Below are 14,808 nucleotides of genomic sequence, written 5' to 3'. Positions count from 1 at the left end.
TCTGACACTGTTTCCACTGTATCCCCATTTATTTGCCATGAAGTGATGGGACTGGATGCCATGATCTTCGTTTTCTGAATGCTGAGCTTTAAGCCAACTTTTTCACTCTCCTCTTTCACTTTCATCAAGAGGCTTTTGAGTTCCTCTTCAATATTTAACCTCAATTTCTTTGATATTTCTTTATTCTTAGCCCAACTATTGCTTTAGTAAATACCCCAGTTTGCTTGTTTGATATTTTTTTTTGTTTCTTTTGGTATAAACATGTATAAACATTTTCTTCATCTTTTAGAATACTTTTTTACCTCATGATAACCTGCTACTCACATAATCTTGAAATGAGAGAGTAAATTAGCAACTTACAGGGTGTAGAAAATATTTTTCCATAGTTTCAATCAAAGGAATAGCTGTGATACTCTTATTCATAACATGAATTTCATTAAATTTTAATTTAATATGCAGTGAGTTTTAAGTTTTCCTTTTAAAAAATATAATGTTAGATTGACCTAAATGATTATAGAAAGCAATTTCAACTTTCTGATTCTAGTGTTGATGGGAACTAAAAAGCACAAACTTTGAAATTATTTTGTTTTTGGAAGCTCAACATATCCAATCATTAGAGAAATACAAGTCAAAACCACAATGAGAGATCACTTAACACCCATTAAGTTGGCTATTATCAAAAGACGGAAATAACCAACTTGGGACGATGCTGAGAAATTTAAATCCTTGTGCATTGTTGGTGGAGATGTAAAATGATACGGCCTCTGTGGAAAACAAGATGGCAGTTCTTTGGAAAATTAAACAGAGTTACCATATGATCCCGCAGTTCCACTTTTAGGTATATACGCAAAATTAATGAAAGCAGGGACCCAAACAGATGTCTGTGCCTGTGTCAAGGCAGTATTATCCACAGCAACCCAGAGGTGGAAACAGCTCTTTGTCTATCAGTATATGAATATATTTAAAAGATGTCATATGTGTATGCAATGGAATATTATTCAGCCTTAAAAAGTGATGAAATTCTGACATGTGCTACAATGTGAATGAAACTTGAAGAGATTATTTTAAATTAAGCTAGACACAGAAGAACAAACATTATATGGTTCCACTTATATGAGGTACCTAGAGTAGTCAGATTCTTAGAAACAGAAAGTAGAATTGTGGTTACCAGGCTTCCCTTGTGGCTCAGCTGGTAAAGAATCTGCCTGCAATGCAGGAGACCTGGGTTCAATTCCTGGGTTGGGAAGATCCCCTGAAGAAGGGACAGACTACCCACTCCAGTATTCTTGGGCTTCCCTTGTGGCTCAGCTGGTAAAGAATCCGCCTGCAATGGAGGAGACCTGGGTTTGATCCCTGGGTTGGGAAGATCCCCTGGAGAAGGGAAAGGCTACCCACTCCAGTATTCTAGCCTGGAGAATTCTATGGACTGTACAGACCATGGTGTCTCAAAGAATTTGACATGATTGAGCAACTTTAAAAAAAAGCGGGGGGGCATTGGCTGGGGAAATTGAGCAATGGAAAATTGTTTAATGGATATGGAGTTTCAGTTTGGGAAGAAGAAAAAGTTCTGGAGATGAATTGTAATGATGATTGCACAATAATGTGAATGTACCTAATGCCACTGAGCTGTATTGCTATGTATACTTTAACTGTAAAAATGATTTTCTTTTCAAAAATAATGTTTCTTAACAGTGATTAACTTAAATAAAATATTTCACTTTATTTTGAAATTATTTCATCCATTTAACCCAGAAAGTTAATTATCCTCATTATCTATAATGTTGAAATTCTAATTCTCTATATTGGGCTTAACAGCCTCAATGGGTATTTGGTGGTTTAGTCGCTAAGTTGTGTCCAACTCTTTACAACCCCATGGACTGTAGCCCACCAGGCTCCTCTGTCCATGGGATTTTCCAGGCAAGAATATCAGAGTGGTTTGCCATTTCCTTCTCCAGAGGATCTTCCTAACCCAGGGACTGAAACTGGGTCTCCTGCACTGTAGGCAGATTCTTTACTGACTAAGCTACCAGAGAAGCCCCAATAAATATAAACTTTGGGCTTCCCAGATGGCAAGTGGTAAAGAATCCACCTGCCAATTCAGAAAACATAAGATGTGGGTTTGATCCCTGGGAAGATCCCCTGGAGTAGGAAATGGCCACCTGCTCCAGAGTTCTTGCCTGGAAAATTCCATGGACAGAGGAGCCTGGCAGGCTACAATCCATGGAGTCACCAAGAGTTGGACAGGACTGAGCAACTGAACACACACACGCACAATTACGATCTTTACACTGAGCCTGTGTAAAGGAAACCAGACTTAAAAGTCCCTCATGAGTTAGATATTCCAGATTCAGGAAACCTGATACCAGAACCCCTTTAGGATTTAGTGAAATTATACCGATAAGAACTATGCTCATTTTCGTGTCTTAAAAAAAGCCTTGGGAATATTATTATTGATGCTCTTAGAATCACTTACAGGAGTTCAGATGAGAACTAAACTTCTGTTGCTCAATGAACACCCACCAAATTGTGTATTTTTTAAGAAACTTCTCATGAACGTTGTCTGAAAGGCATTTGTGTGGCTAATATGGATCACATAAGTCAGACACTAAAGCATTATATGTTTGTCTAGTTCTCTCAGCCACTTTTGGTTCTTCTTTCTTTTCCTTTTATGTCCATTGCTTGTTTTTGTTTTGCTTTAGTTGGGGAAGAAGTTAGGAAACCATGATGTTAAGTTAGTTTTAAAAGGATTTTATAATAATAAAATTCTGCCACTTCAAACCATGTTTGAAATGTGTTTAGACGTTCAGGAGTTTTTAGCTATTTATAATGAATTGATAGCCCAACCACAAAATAAACAGTATCTAAGTTATTTTAAAATGACAAAATGTTCTGGGGCGTGTTTTTGTTATTGGTAGTTATAAGTTGCTCTTATTATTGGAAAGAGATTCATTTTTACTACGGTTAAATGTCCCTTCCATGTCCTGGGTAAGACAACAAAAGGGAAAATGTTGCTTTTCTTCACTTCATCTGGTTAGAATGTAAGCAACTATAAAACTGAGCATTTGTATTGTGTACATTCTTTCCAGAGAAAAGTACAATACAAAGTCGGGTGATAATAACGGAAGGAAGGATCCAGCCATGTGCACACCATTTTGATGCTTTTCAGCAGTGTAGACTTCTAGAGGAGTAGGTGTGTGCACACGCACACACGCCCTTCTTTATTACCCTCTTGTCAAGCACTGTGCATTTATATTAAGAAAACTGTTCTTGACTCTGAGGGTGTTATAAAGTTCCAGTGAATCTAGAAAGCAATTTTTCCAATATTTTGTTTTCATATATGCATGAATGTTCACATAAATGCTTGAACAGAAAAACACCCCGTTTTATAGGCTCACATAAACCAAATTTCCAGATCACTTTATATTTGTCTGAATAATATGTTTTCAACATTTCTTCTTTTTTTCACTGTGTAATAACTATGTGAATCTAGGTTTCCTGATAACGAGGAACAAGACTGCTGCAGATTAGACGTTGACTTGGTATTTCCAAAGGCTGCCTCTTCTACAGTTTAGCCTGTAGGTACCATGTCATCAGAACCAATAAGGTCATCAGGGCCATCAGTGTCATCAGAGCCATTCCAGGCAGACGTCTGTCTATGTCACTTGTAACCTTGAAAACTGATCCTGTTTCTTGGACTTGTGAAATGCTCTATCCAGCTTTTCTTGTAGCTTGTTTTGGGGGAACCCCTCCCAAGGATATTACTGCTTCAAACGTGTTGCTCTCTTAGTAAATTCAGGTCATCCCACTAGCCATTACTTCAACTAGTTTGTGCTTTCTCTAGTATAGATTTTTCCAGGCTTTTGTTCAGGTTGGAAGCAGGGGGAAGATCAGTTGTTTTGAAGGTCTCTTTTGTGGGCAAGCATGGTCCTCAGGCAGCAAAAGCGTCTGCCTGCAATGCAGGAGACCTGGGTTCGATCCCTGAGTCAGGAAGGGTCCCTGGAGAAGGAAAGGACAACCCACTCCAGTACTCTTGCCTGGAGAATCCCACGGACAGAGGAGCCTGGTGGGCTACTGTCCCTGGCGTCGCAGAGACTCGGACACGACTGAGCGACTTCACTGTCTTCTCTTTCTCACTGTGGTCCTCAGTTGAGTTGATTTTCATGTCAGTCTGCTCACTGTGTTTTCTGTTGCTACCTCTCCTACTGGACGTCCAGGCTTTCTGTGGATTCGTTACCTTTTTGGTTTTTTTAATCTTCTATCATTTTAGCAGGATTTAAGGAAAGAAGAGAGAACACATCAAGACATTTTAAATAAGAGTGTATATCAGTCAGGATTCAGGCAAGAAAGAGAGGGTATAATCAACAGGCTGGTCAAGGAAGGTGATTGACAAAGGTCAACAGGCACCATGAGATATGGTGAAACATCCCAGGGCTAGCAAGACAAGGTGCTGTCACCTCCTAGACCTAAAGAGGTGAAAGAGAGCATCATGGACCATGACTGTAGTTATGGCTCCTTTAGCAGAGGAACCCACCCAACCAACAGTATTCCGACAGGGAGGAAGCAGAGGAGAAAACACCCTGACATCATTTCCCTTAGTCTTCCCAATCTCCAGTGTGTGACTCCCCTTAGGCAAATCTGCCTGAAATCCTGAGGGCTTGGGAGTCAGTTTGTGTCACTGGCAGAAGTCAGCCTCCTGGGGCCCAGAGGAGACAGAACGGGGGAAGGAGGCAGACAGTGGCTCCTGAAGGACAAATACGAACCGTCCAGTCTTTGCAGCTTCTCTCTTATCCTCCAAATCCAGTCTTAATCATTAATTTATTCATGAGTATGTTTGTACGTGTGTGCTGTGTGTGTGTAAACACGGAACAATTGAGATAGAGGCACAGAACACAACACGTATGTAAAATGAATGTGGATAAAGCCCTTGGTGTGTACCAGGTACTATCTGAAGCACTATAAATGTATCAGATCATTTACTCCCCTTAGTAATTCCATGAGGTAGGTGCTGTTATAATTCCCATTTTCCAGATAAGGAAACCAAAGTACAAAGAGTGTAAGAAACTTGCTCGGTCAAACAGATGGTAAGCGGAAACCCTAGGACTTGCCACAGATTGGAATCAATCAGTAGAGCCAGATAGTTGTATATGTATCTGGCACGTGCATTTCATCTGAGACAATGACATGCCCCTTTTCTGTTTTGTAATTATAAACTCAAATGTTGATTGCAAATACTCATGCCTCACCTGCCCTGTCTCACTCACTTACTTACCTGTCCTCTGAAGGAATGTGCATTTGGGACTAGAAAACTGCCTGACCTATCAGAAAGAGTGGACTGAATAAATGTCATATGTATTGTTTCTCCCTGGCTAAGTCTTTTGCTAGATATTATTTGGCAGAAGTTATAGATTCTCCCTCGGCAAGTACCTCAAGTGCGACTATTCTTTGTTGCCAATTTTAAAGATATGTCTCTTAAAAGATAGCTTCTCATACTCTTTAGCTTCCTGAAATCAAGTCTCTTACTTTTTCAATCAATTCAAGGGCAACTCAAAACAACTTGACTGTTGAGTCTTCTTAAAGAGACTTTTGGCCATACCAAGAAAGCTCTTTCTTTTGAAGGAGCCAACTGTATTGCAGGCATATTTTCTGTGTAGAAGAAGCAGAATCTATAAACTAGTTCCACAATGGAAAAAAAAAAAATGAGGTTCTCTTCATATGTTTCTAAAAGCTATAAAGGAATTGCTCTTTTAACATGCAGTTTATAGTTCTGAGTTTAGCCAAAAGGAAAAGAATTAGAAAATGTTTTAACCAAATTGCCTCTTCTATCAATTCCTGAAGGATCTGCAAAGCAATGTATTGTTTTCAATTTTATATTAGAAGTACAGATAGCTTTATATTCCCATGATATATTTAAGCCAATGAAATAAAATACTGTCCTGTTGTTCAATCCAGCTTGGTCCCATTCCTTCCCTTAATTTTGTGTGGTATGTTTTGTTTAGCCTTTAATACAGACTCTGGGGAGCTAAGCAGTGGGTGGTGCTTAGTTTTATTCTGTGTGCAGTATTATTGAGCATTATTAAAAATGTTTTATTATCTTCACATGGAGTAGTGAAAAATCCTTTAAAATTAAATAAACCACAAGGTAGAATTGAACATAACAAATTGAATTTTTGTGGGAAGTTCCCACTGAAAAATAATTAATGTCGGGGTTCTCATCTGTCTCAGCTGTGATGCAAAGCAACAGGCTGGTTCTGTGGTAAAGAAATTGAGATAATTGCTGAGGAAGGTAAGACACTGATATTAGAACCATAGATCTTGATGATTAATACTACAGAACTCTGTGCCTAATCCTCTCCCTTTTCCCGCCGTGACAACTGAGAAATCTTTAGATGTATTCTTAAACTTACCACAAAGGAAACTTTTACTAGCATACAGTCAACATTTTAAGTATTCATCTGTTCTAGTTTAAACTGTGTATTCTCTCCCACTATAGCCTACCATTACAGATACTTATGGAAAGCAGTTGACAGCAGTCATAAGAAAACTCCCTCTTATAGGGCTCCTACAAATGCCCAATACAGAAAATCGACTTCTGCACTCACAAGGGAGGAAAGCAGAGAATTCCCAACTGGGAAGGATGAGGTAAAACCAAACTTCTCAAGAGCCGTGTAAATATTAAAAGGCTAAATTTATTTTATAAACAAGCTAAACAACATCAACCTAATGAGACATAGTCACCTTAAGGTAATTAGGAAATCAGTTGGGATCCCTTCGAAGGGAAATTAAAAACAGAATTAATTTGGGAGAAAAGTTTTTATGGGATTAACATTGAAAGTTGTAATGACAGCATTTGATTGGAGGAGGAGAAGAGAAATAAATGTAGCAAGACTTAAATAGTTCTTATTTTAACGCTGAGGGATATGGTTTTAAGCCGTGATTCCTCTGTTTGTGCACCCGTCTGTGTAACATTGCGCCTCGAGGGTAATTGTAAAGGCACAGATATTGATTCGCTCCCTCTAAAAGAAAGGATGATCTTCTTTCTTGCATTTAGCCAAAAAGAGAAGGGAAATTATTGTAAATGTATTCTATTCTGCTCTAACATTTTTTAATTAAGCTACTTTTCCTTTTATGGCTAAAGTACTTAGATTAATCAAGACCGAAACAGCTGCAGCGAAGAATCTATGAGTTCTTTATTCTAGCATAGAAAAATAAGCCGCTAAAAATAGGAGAGTGTGTAACCTATTCTTTTACAAAAAAGCCTTTGATAATTACTCCCAATAGTTAAACATTTCTTTCAACCTTTTACTCCACTAATCTGGATGTCATATTTCTACCTTTAATAATAATTTCGGTTACTCATTTGCAAGTGTATCGCCTCAGATTCAGATAATTCTTCATTCCTATTTGACTTATTACCGTCTGCTTCTTCCGCTAAAGATAGACCATGTTTAATGACAATATTATGTAAAATACCACCCGGCAGGAATTTTTTTGTCTGCTTTATGGGGGCAGAGAAATAATGTTTCTCCAGATTTGCCTAGACATTAAAACCTCAATTTTAGGATAATATCCAGGGTTACCTCAATAACCATTCTGGTTAAAAAAAAAAGTGATGCTTTTTATTATTGTTTTTATGGCAGAGATATTCAGAGTCAAACAAAAAAAAATGGCAGCTAACCTGAAAACAAATAATCTAAAGCCTGTAATTGTTTTAAGAAAAAAATTAAAATTATAGACAGCGTTTTAAAGAATTACTCAAAAGCCGAATTCTCTCAATTTATAAAAAGCCATGCATTTCTGAAGCAGACTGTCTTAAGATGAATGAATCATGACATTATCCTGGGTACTTAGCTATGACATCTGTTAGGTGGTAAATTGCATCGCGCGCCACATGCATAATGAAGGAGGGAACAGTTTTTAGTTCCTGGAGTGTTCCTCGTGTGAAGATGTACAAATAGAGGCAGCAAGGCTCAGGCCAGCTGGAAGAGCTGTGATGCCGGAGACTGCCTGTGACTTGCTGGTAGTGCTCGATGTCTCTTAAAAAATTCATAACCTGCTGAGGTCCCCAGGGAAATGTATTTATAAGCTGCTCAGTTATTCCAAATGATGGCAAACCGAATCTATTTTATGAGACTTCTGCTGTTACCTTGAAGAATCAGTGTCAAAAGTTAGAACACTCATGTGAGAAATATTACCTTGTAATGCATTAGACAGTCTCTTATTCTTGGCAATGGGACATGTAGAAAATATTCAGGAGGTGAATACAAAAATAACAAATGCACACCTGAATATAAGAATAAATGGATTAACATAGCAAACTACTTTGAAGATGAAAGACCAGCTTTGTAGTTTCTAGATGAGCAAGTACTGGGTTTCCTAATTAGTTTAATTAGATAAAAATTGAGGAAGCTCACGTTGGGTCAATAGTAACCCATCTTATCTCACTATTTACCAGGATAAACATAATTTTTAAATTTTCTAAAGGAGTGTGTAACATGCCTTGCATATAATATATATGTGTAGAAATACGGGTATTTGTGTCCCACATATGTTCATATAATGCACATGCACATTTATAGTTAAGTTATTGATAAATCTCTATTCTTTCTCATGATCCAAGTCTGACACAGTCTGTTAAAAAATGCGAACACCCTGATATTGGAGATGGGTGAAGAGAAATCCTGTCTTTGGAATGCACATCTAATTCTACTCTGCGTTGCCCTCAAGGGAGACTTGGCTGTCAGTCACACTGGTATTCATGTTCCAGAGTTTTAATTCTGCTCAGTGGTCATAAGATAGAGCAATTTTAGAGACTTTAGTGTGTTCTGGTCATTTGAAAATTTTAAAAGATATGGGAATCACTTAGTGGGGATTTTGAGTATCAACTTTCAACTTCTTATTCAGCGCTTCAGTTTTCTTTCTCTCTTCCCTTTGCCGGGACACAGTACTTAAAAATGCACGGTCTGCAATCCCTGGTGATAGACTTCTGTGGAAATTCAAAGCGCTGAGCAAGATTTACACTCTTGGAAACTTTCAAATGAGCACACTTACACAGGTTCATGCTGGGGTGTCGGGAGTCACTGCCTGTTGCTAAAGTTGGCAATTACTGCAATACAGATATAACACAGAATTTATCTTTCAAACAGGATGAAAGGGAGTGCTTTGGAGATTGGGAAACTCTGAGAATCCTTTAGGAGGCAGAATTAGCGACGCAGAGACTGACTGCTCCTTTCAGGTGTGTAATTCTTCAAGTAAGGTTTGAATTCTTATCATACAAAATTTAAGAAAAAGCCTCAGAATCCAGAGGTAAAAATTTATTTATTTCTCTAAAGTCGAAAAAAAAAAAAAGCAGCATCAGGATGAATCTTTACAGTGCAGAACTGTTCATTTCATGAAATTAGTTTTTAACCATAAAATCGTACATTCTGACTAAAGAGCATTTCAAATATATAAAAGGATATGTTTAGAAAGTAACCACCTGAAGATCCTCTAGGCAAAAAAAAACCACTCTAAATATTTTGATGTATTTCCTTTATTTTTTTAATCTATCAGTGAATGTTTCTCCCTAAGGGTCTAATCATAATGTTTATTGAATTTTGTGTCTTTTTTTTTCATTTGTTATATTCTAATCACATCCTTATTATTGATCCTCTTAGTGCAGTTCAGTTCAGTTGCTCAGTCGTGTCCAACTCTTTGCAACCCCATGGACTGCAGCGAACCAGGCCTCCCTGTCCATCACCAACTCCCGGAGTTCACTCAAACTCACGTCCATTGAGTCCGTGATGCCATTGAACCATCTCATCCAATGTCATCCCCTTCTCCTCCTGCCCCCAATCCTTCCCAGCATCAAAGTCTTTTCCAATGAGTCAACTCTTCACATGAGGTGGCGAAAGTATTGGAGATTCAGCTTCAGCATCAGTCCTTCCAATGAACACCCAGGACTGATCAACTGTAGGTTGGACTGGCTGGATCTCCTTGCAGTCCAAGGGACTCTCAAGAGTCTTCTCCAACACCACAGTTCAAAAGCATCAATTCTTCAGCACTCAGCTTTCTTCACAGTCCAACTCTCACATCCATACATGACCACTGGAAAAACCATAGCCTTGACTAGACGGACCTTTGCTGGCAAAGTAATGTCTCTGCTTTTTAATACACTGTCTAGGTTGGTCATAACTTTCTGTCCAAGGAGTAAGCATCTTTTAATTTCATGGCTGAAATCACCATCTGCAGTGATTTTGGAGCCCAGAAAAAAAAAGTCAGCCACTGTTTCCACTGTTTCCCCATTTATTTGCCATGAAGTGATGGGACCAGATGCCAGGATCTTAGTTTTCTGAATGTTGAGCTTTAAGCCAACTTTTTCACTCTCCTCTTTCACTTTCATCAACAGGCTCTTTAGTTCTTCTTCACTTTCTGCCGTAAGGGTGTTATCATCTGCATATCTGAGGTTATTGATATTTCTCCTGGCAGTCTTGATTCCAGCTTGTGCTTCTTCCAGCCCAGCATTTCTCATGATGTACTCTGCATATAAGCTAACTAAGCAGGGTGACAATATACAGCCTTGACATACTCCTTTTCCTATTTGGAACCAGTCTGTTGTTCCATGTCCAGTTCTAACTGTTGCTTCTTGACCTGCATATAGGTTTCTCAAGAGGAAGATCAGGTGGTCTGGTATTCCCATCTCTTTCAGAATTTTCCTTAAGTTCCTTTTCAGTTCAGTTCAGTCACTCAGTCACGTCCTACTCTTTGTGACCTCATGAATCGCAGCACGCCAGGCCTCCCTGTCCATTACCAACTTCCGGAGTTCACTCAAACTCATGTCCATTGAGTCGGTGATGCCATCCAGCCATCTCATCCTCTGTCTTCCCCTTCTCCTCCTGCCCCCAAGCCCTCCCAGCATCAGAGTCTTATCCAATGAGTCAGCTCTTTGCATCAGGTGGCCAAAATATTGGAGTTTCATCTTCAGCATCAGTCCTTCCAAAGAATATTCAGGACTGATCTCCTTTAGAATGGACTGGTTGGATCTCCTTGCAGTCCAAGGGACTCTCAAGAGTCTTCTCCAACACCACAGTTCAAAAGCATCAAGTCTTCCGTGCTCAGCTTTCTTCACAGTCCAACTGTCACATCCATACATGACCACAGGAAAAACCATAGCCTTGACTAGACAGACCTTTGTTGGCAAAGTAATGTCTCTGCTTTTGAATATGCTGACTAGGTTGGTCATAACTTTCCTTCCAAGGAGTAAGTGTCTTTTAATTTCATGGCTGCAATCACCATCTGCAGTGATTTAGTGTTAAATTCTGCATAACAATCCATCACAATAAATATTCATAGGTATCTATTTCCTTATCATTGAATGTGAGATCAAATAAAAGTTCTTTCATAAATACTGCTGTTAATAATTTTAATGATTGAATTTTATTTTACATATATATTATTTTCTCAGGAGACAGAAAACAATTTATATGTCAATCAAAAGATAACATCTATAAATGAGGTACTCTAGTACTATATTTGGAGAAGGAAATGGCAGCCCACTCCAGTGTTCTTGCCTGGAGAATCCCAGGGATCGGGGAGCCTGGTGTGCTGCCATCTAAGGGGTCGCACAGAGTTGGACACGACTTAAGTGACTTAGCATTAGTCCTATATTGCTTTCTAAAATCAACATTAACAGTTTATTAAAATGTCCTGTTTATTCACTCTTGTCAGCCAGATGGTTTTCTCAGTATCTTTTTAAGTATCTTGTGATTCATAGATTAAATGTAGTATATTGTTTTAATTTGTGTTCATTTGGTTCCTAGTGAAATTGAGCATTATCATCCCAGTTCTGAACTTATGGTTCCTATTTCTCTTCAACATAGTTGCTTATGTGTTGGCCCATTTCCTTAAATTTTAATATTGGTTTATTTAAAGTATTCTTTTTATATAATGCCTGAAAGGCAGAAGACCTGGGTTCAATCCCTGGGTTGGGAAGATCCCCTGGAGAAGGCAACAGCACCCCACTCCAGTACTCTTGCCTGGAAAACCCCATGGACAGAGGAGCCTGGTAGGCTACAGTCCATGGGGTCGCAAAGAGTCAGACATGACTGAGACTTCACTCTTATATAATAACATATTTGATTTGATATTGTATCAATTTAACCCTTATATTTTGTTTTCTTTTCTATATATATTTTATATATCCTTTTCTTAAATGCTGAATATTTTAGTTATTTTATGCAAAAATATTCATATTTACCAAAATGAATCAGTTTTTTTCTACTTTACTAAAAGTTATTGGTTTTTTTTTTCCTACATTTTCTACCTTTCAGAGGCTTTGGAAGTTCTTTCCTCTTAAGATTATAGGTAAATATTCATTCTTAGCTTGGTTGTTTTTGTTGCTTCTATGGCTCTGGTGGTAGATACTCAGCCTTTTGATGATATGACCTTTAATACTTAGCACTTCTGTTCCTTTGCAGTTGCTCTGGTGATAAAGTATGAGTGTATAAATGTACTTTTGTCCAGATAGCTAATCAGTTATCCCCAGTACATCCTGCTATTAAACACTGCTTATTTGGAATCTTGGCTTAAATTTATCCCAGTAAAATTTTTTATAGTGAAAAAGTTACTGCATCCAAAGTAATACACTTCTCTGCTTTGGACATTTATGGAACCGGAAGTCGTAATCACACAAGTATTGCAGGGTCTTGTGGCTATGGAAGAACTCTTCCTCATAGCATCAATCAAAACTTTATTCTCTGTGACCTGTGTCAGTTACTCTTTTGACTTTACACAAATGAATCACTTGACACAGTAGTCACTCAACTGATGAACAGCCTTTTAAAGAAACCTGTAAACTATTCATGAGATGGCTACCTTGCTGTAAACCATTAGTGACATGCTACCTTGCATGTGAAAGCATTTGATAATGCCTATCAAACTGTAAAGTGTGTATATTTTTATCCAGAAATTAATCTATTGGGATACGTCCTTCAGATACACAGCTCTCAGTGTGCGTTGCTGTAGAGACAAGGATGTCCCCTGGAACACTGTTAGCAAAGGCAAATAATCTAAATAGAAACAAACTGAATGTCAGTCAGTGAGGGACTACTGAATTTTGCAAGAGAACAACACTGTGCAGCTACTAGAAAAGAATGAGGTGTACCAGGATATGATGACATGGACAGGTCTCCAAGGAGTGTTACTAAATTGAAAATACAAACAGCCAAAGATTGAGAGTATTCCCTTTTACATACATTATGATATATGTTCATGTGTATCTCTGTCTATATGCCAGTTCAGTTCAGTTCAGTTCAGTCGCTCATTTGTGTCCAACTCTTTGCGACCCCATGGACTGCAGCACTCCAGGCCTCCCTGTGCATCACCAACTCCCAGAGTTCACTCAAACTCATGTCCATTGATTCGGTGATGCCATCCAACCATCTCATCCTCTGTCGTCCCCTTCTCCTCCTGCGTTCAATCTTTCCCAGCATCAAGGTCTTTTCCAATGAGTCAGTTCTTCGCATCAGGTGGCCAAAGTACTGGAGTTTCAGCTTCGGCATCAGTCCTTCCAATGAACATTCAGAACTGATTTCTTTTAGGATAGACTGGTTGGATCTCCTTGCAGTCCAAGTGACTCTCAAGAGTCTTCTCCGACACCACAGTTCCAAAGCATCGATTATTTAGTGCTCAGCTTTCTTTATATTCCAACTCTCACATCCATACATGACTACTGGAAAAACCATAACTTTGACTAGACGGACCTTTGTTGGCAAAATAATGTCTCTGCTTTTTAATATGCTGTCTAGGTTGGTCATAACTTTCCTTCCAAAGAGCAAGCGTCTTTTAATTTCATGGCTGCAGTCACCATATGCAGTGATTTTGGAGCCCCCGAAAAATAAACATATTCATATAAGATGATTAAAATGTTTAAATGCCCAACACTGAACTACAGATTTTTCTTACTACAACCTCCTCCCCATATTTCCCCATTTCACTAAGTAGTAATGGCATTTTCTCAATTGCTTAGGCAAATACTCTCTTTTCATCTTTGAGTCTTTTTCTCATATCCTGTGTCTTACACTATGCTGCTGCTGCAGCTGCCAAGTCGCTTCAGTTGTGTCGAGAACTATTATTATTGTACAAAGGCATGAATATGATATTTTCCTTCACATGTTGAGTTTATTTACAGTATTTTCAATTCCAAAATATTTATGATGGTAATGTAGCATGATTATTAATCACATGTGGAAAGATCTCTGACAAATACACAGTTTTATGGATACATGGCTTCCCTGGTGGCTCAGTTGGTAAAGAATCTGCCTGCAATGCAGGAGACACAGGTTCAGTCTCTGGGTTGGGAAGATCCCCTGTAGAAGGAAATGGCAACCCACTCCAGTATTCTTGCCTGGGAAATCCCATGGACAGAGGAGCCTGGTGGGCTGCAGTCGATGGAATTGCAAGAGTTGAGTGTGATTTAGTGACAGAACCACCACCGTAGGTACATAATTTTCATCCACATCATCTATATTGGTACATAAAGTATAATTAGTACCAACTCTAGCTTGACAGTTGTTCATACGATGCAAATCTGGGGATGATTTTTTTAAAGGATGGGAATAATCTTTTGGTGGTATGTGAATATTTTCTTATTTATAGTAACAAACTCTTTTTCATTATCCTCAAAATACTAAAAGAGATAAGACTTTATCTCCTACTGAGTCTAATTCCCATAAGGTCCCATAACTATGAAAGTTAATTCATAGTATTAACTTTTCCAGGATGGAAGCAATGTGTAAAACTAAGCATGAAGTAAAGAACAATCTGATTAAATGG

Source organism: Bos indicus x Bos taurus, chromosome 7 (genome assembly GCF_003369695.1).
Source record: "Bos indicus x Bos taurus breed Angus x Brahman F1 hybrid chromosome 7, Bos_hybrid_MaternalHap_v2.0, whole genome shotgun sequence".
Classification (NCBI taxonomy): domain Eukaryota; kingdom Metazoa; phylum Chordata; class Mammalia; order Artiodactyla; family Bovidae; genus Bos; species Bos indicus x Bos taurus.
The sequence above is the reverse complement of the archived record's forward strand: the minus strand, read 5'-3'. Positions refer to the sequence as shown.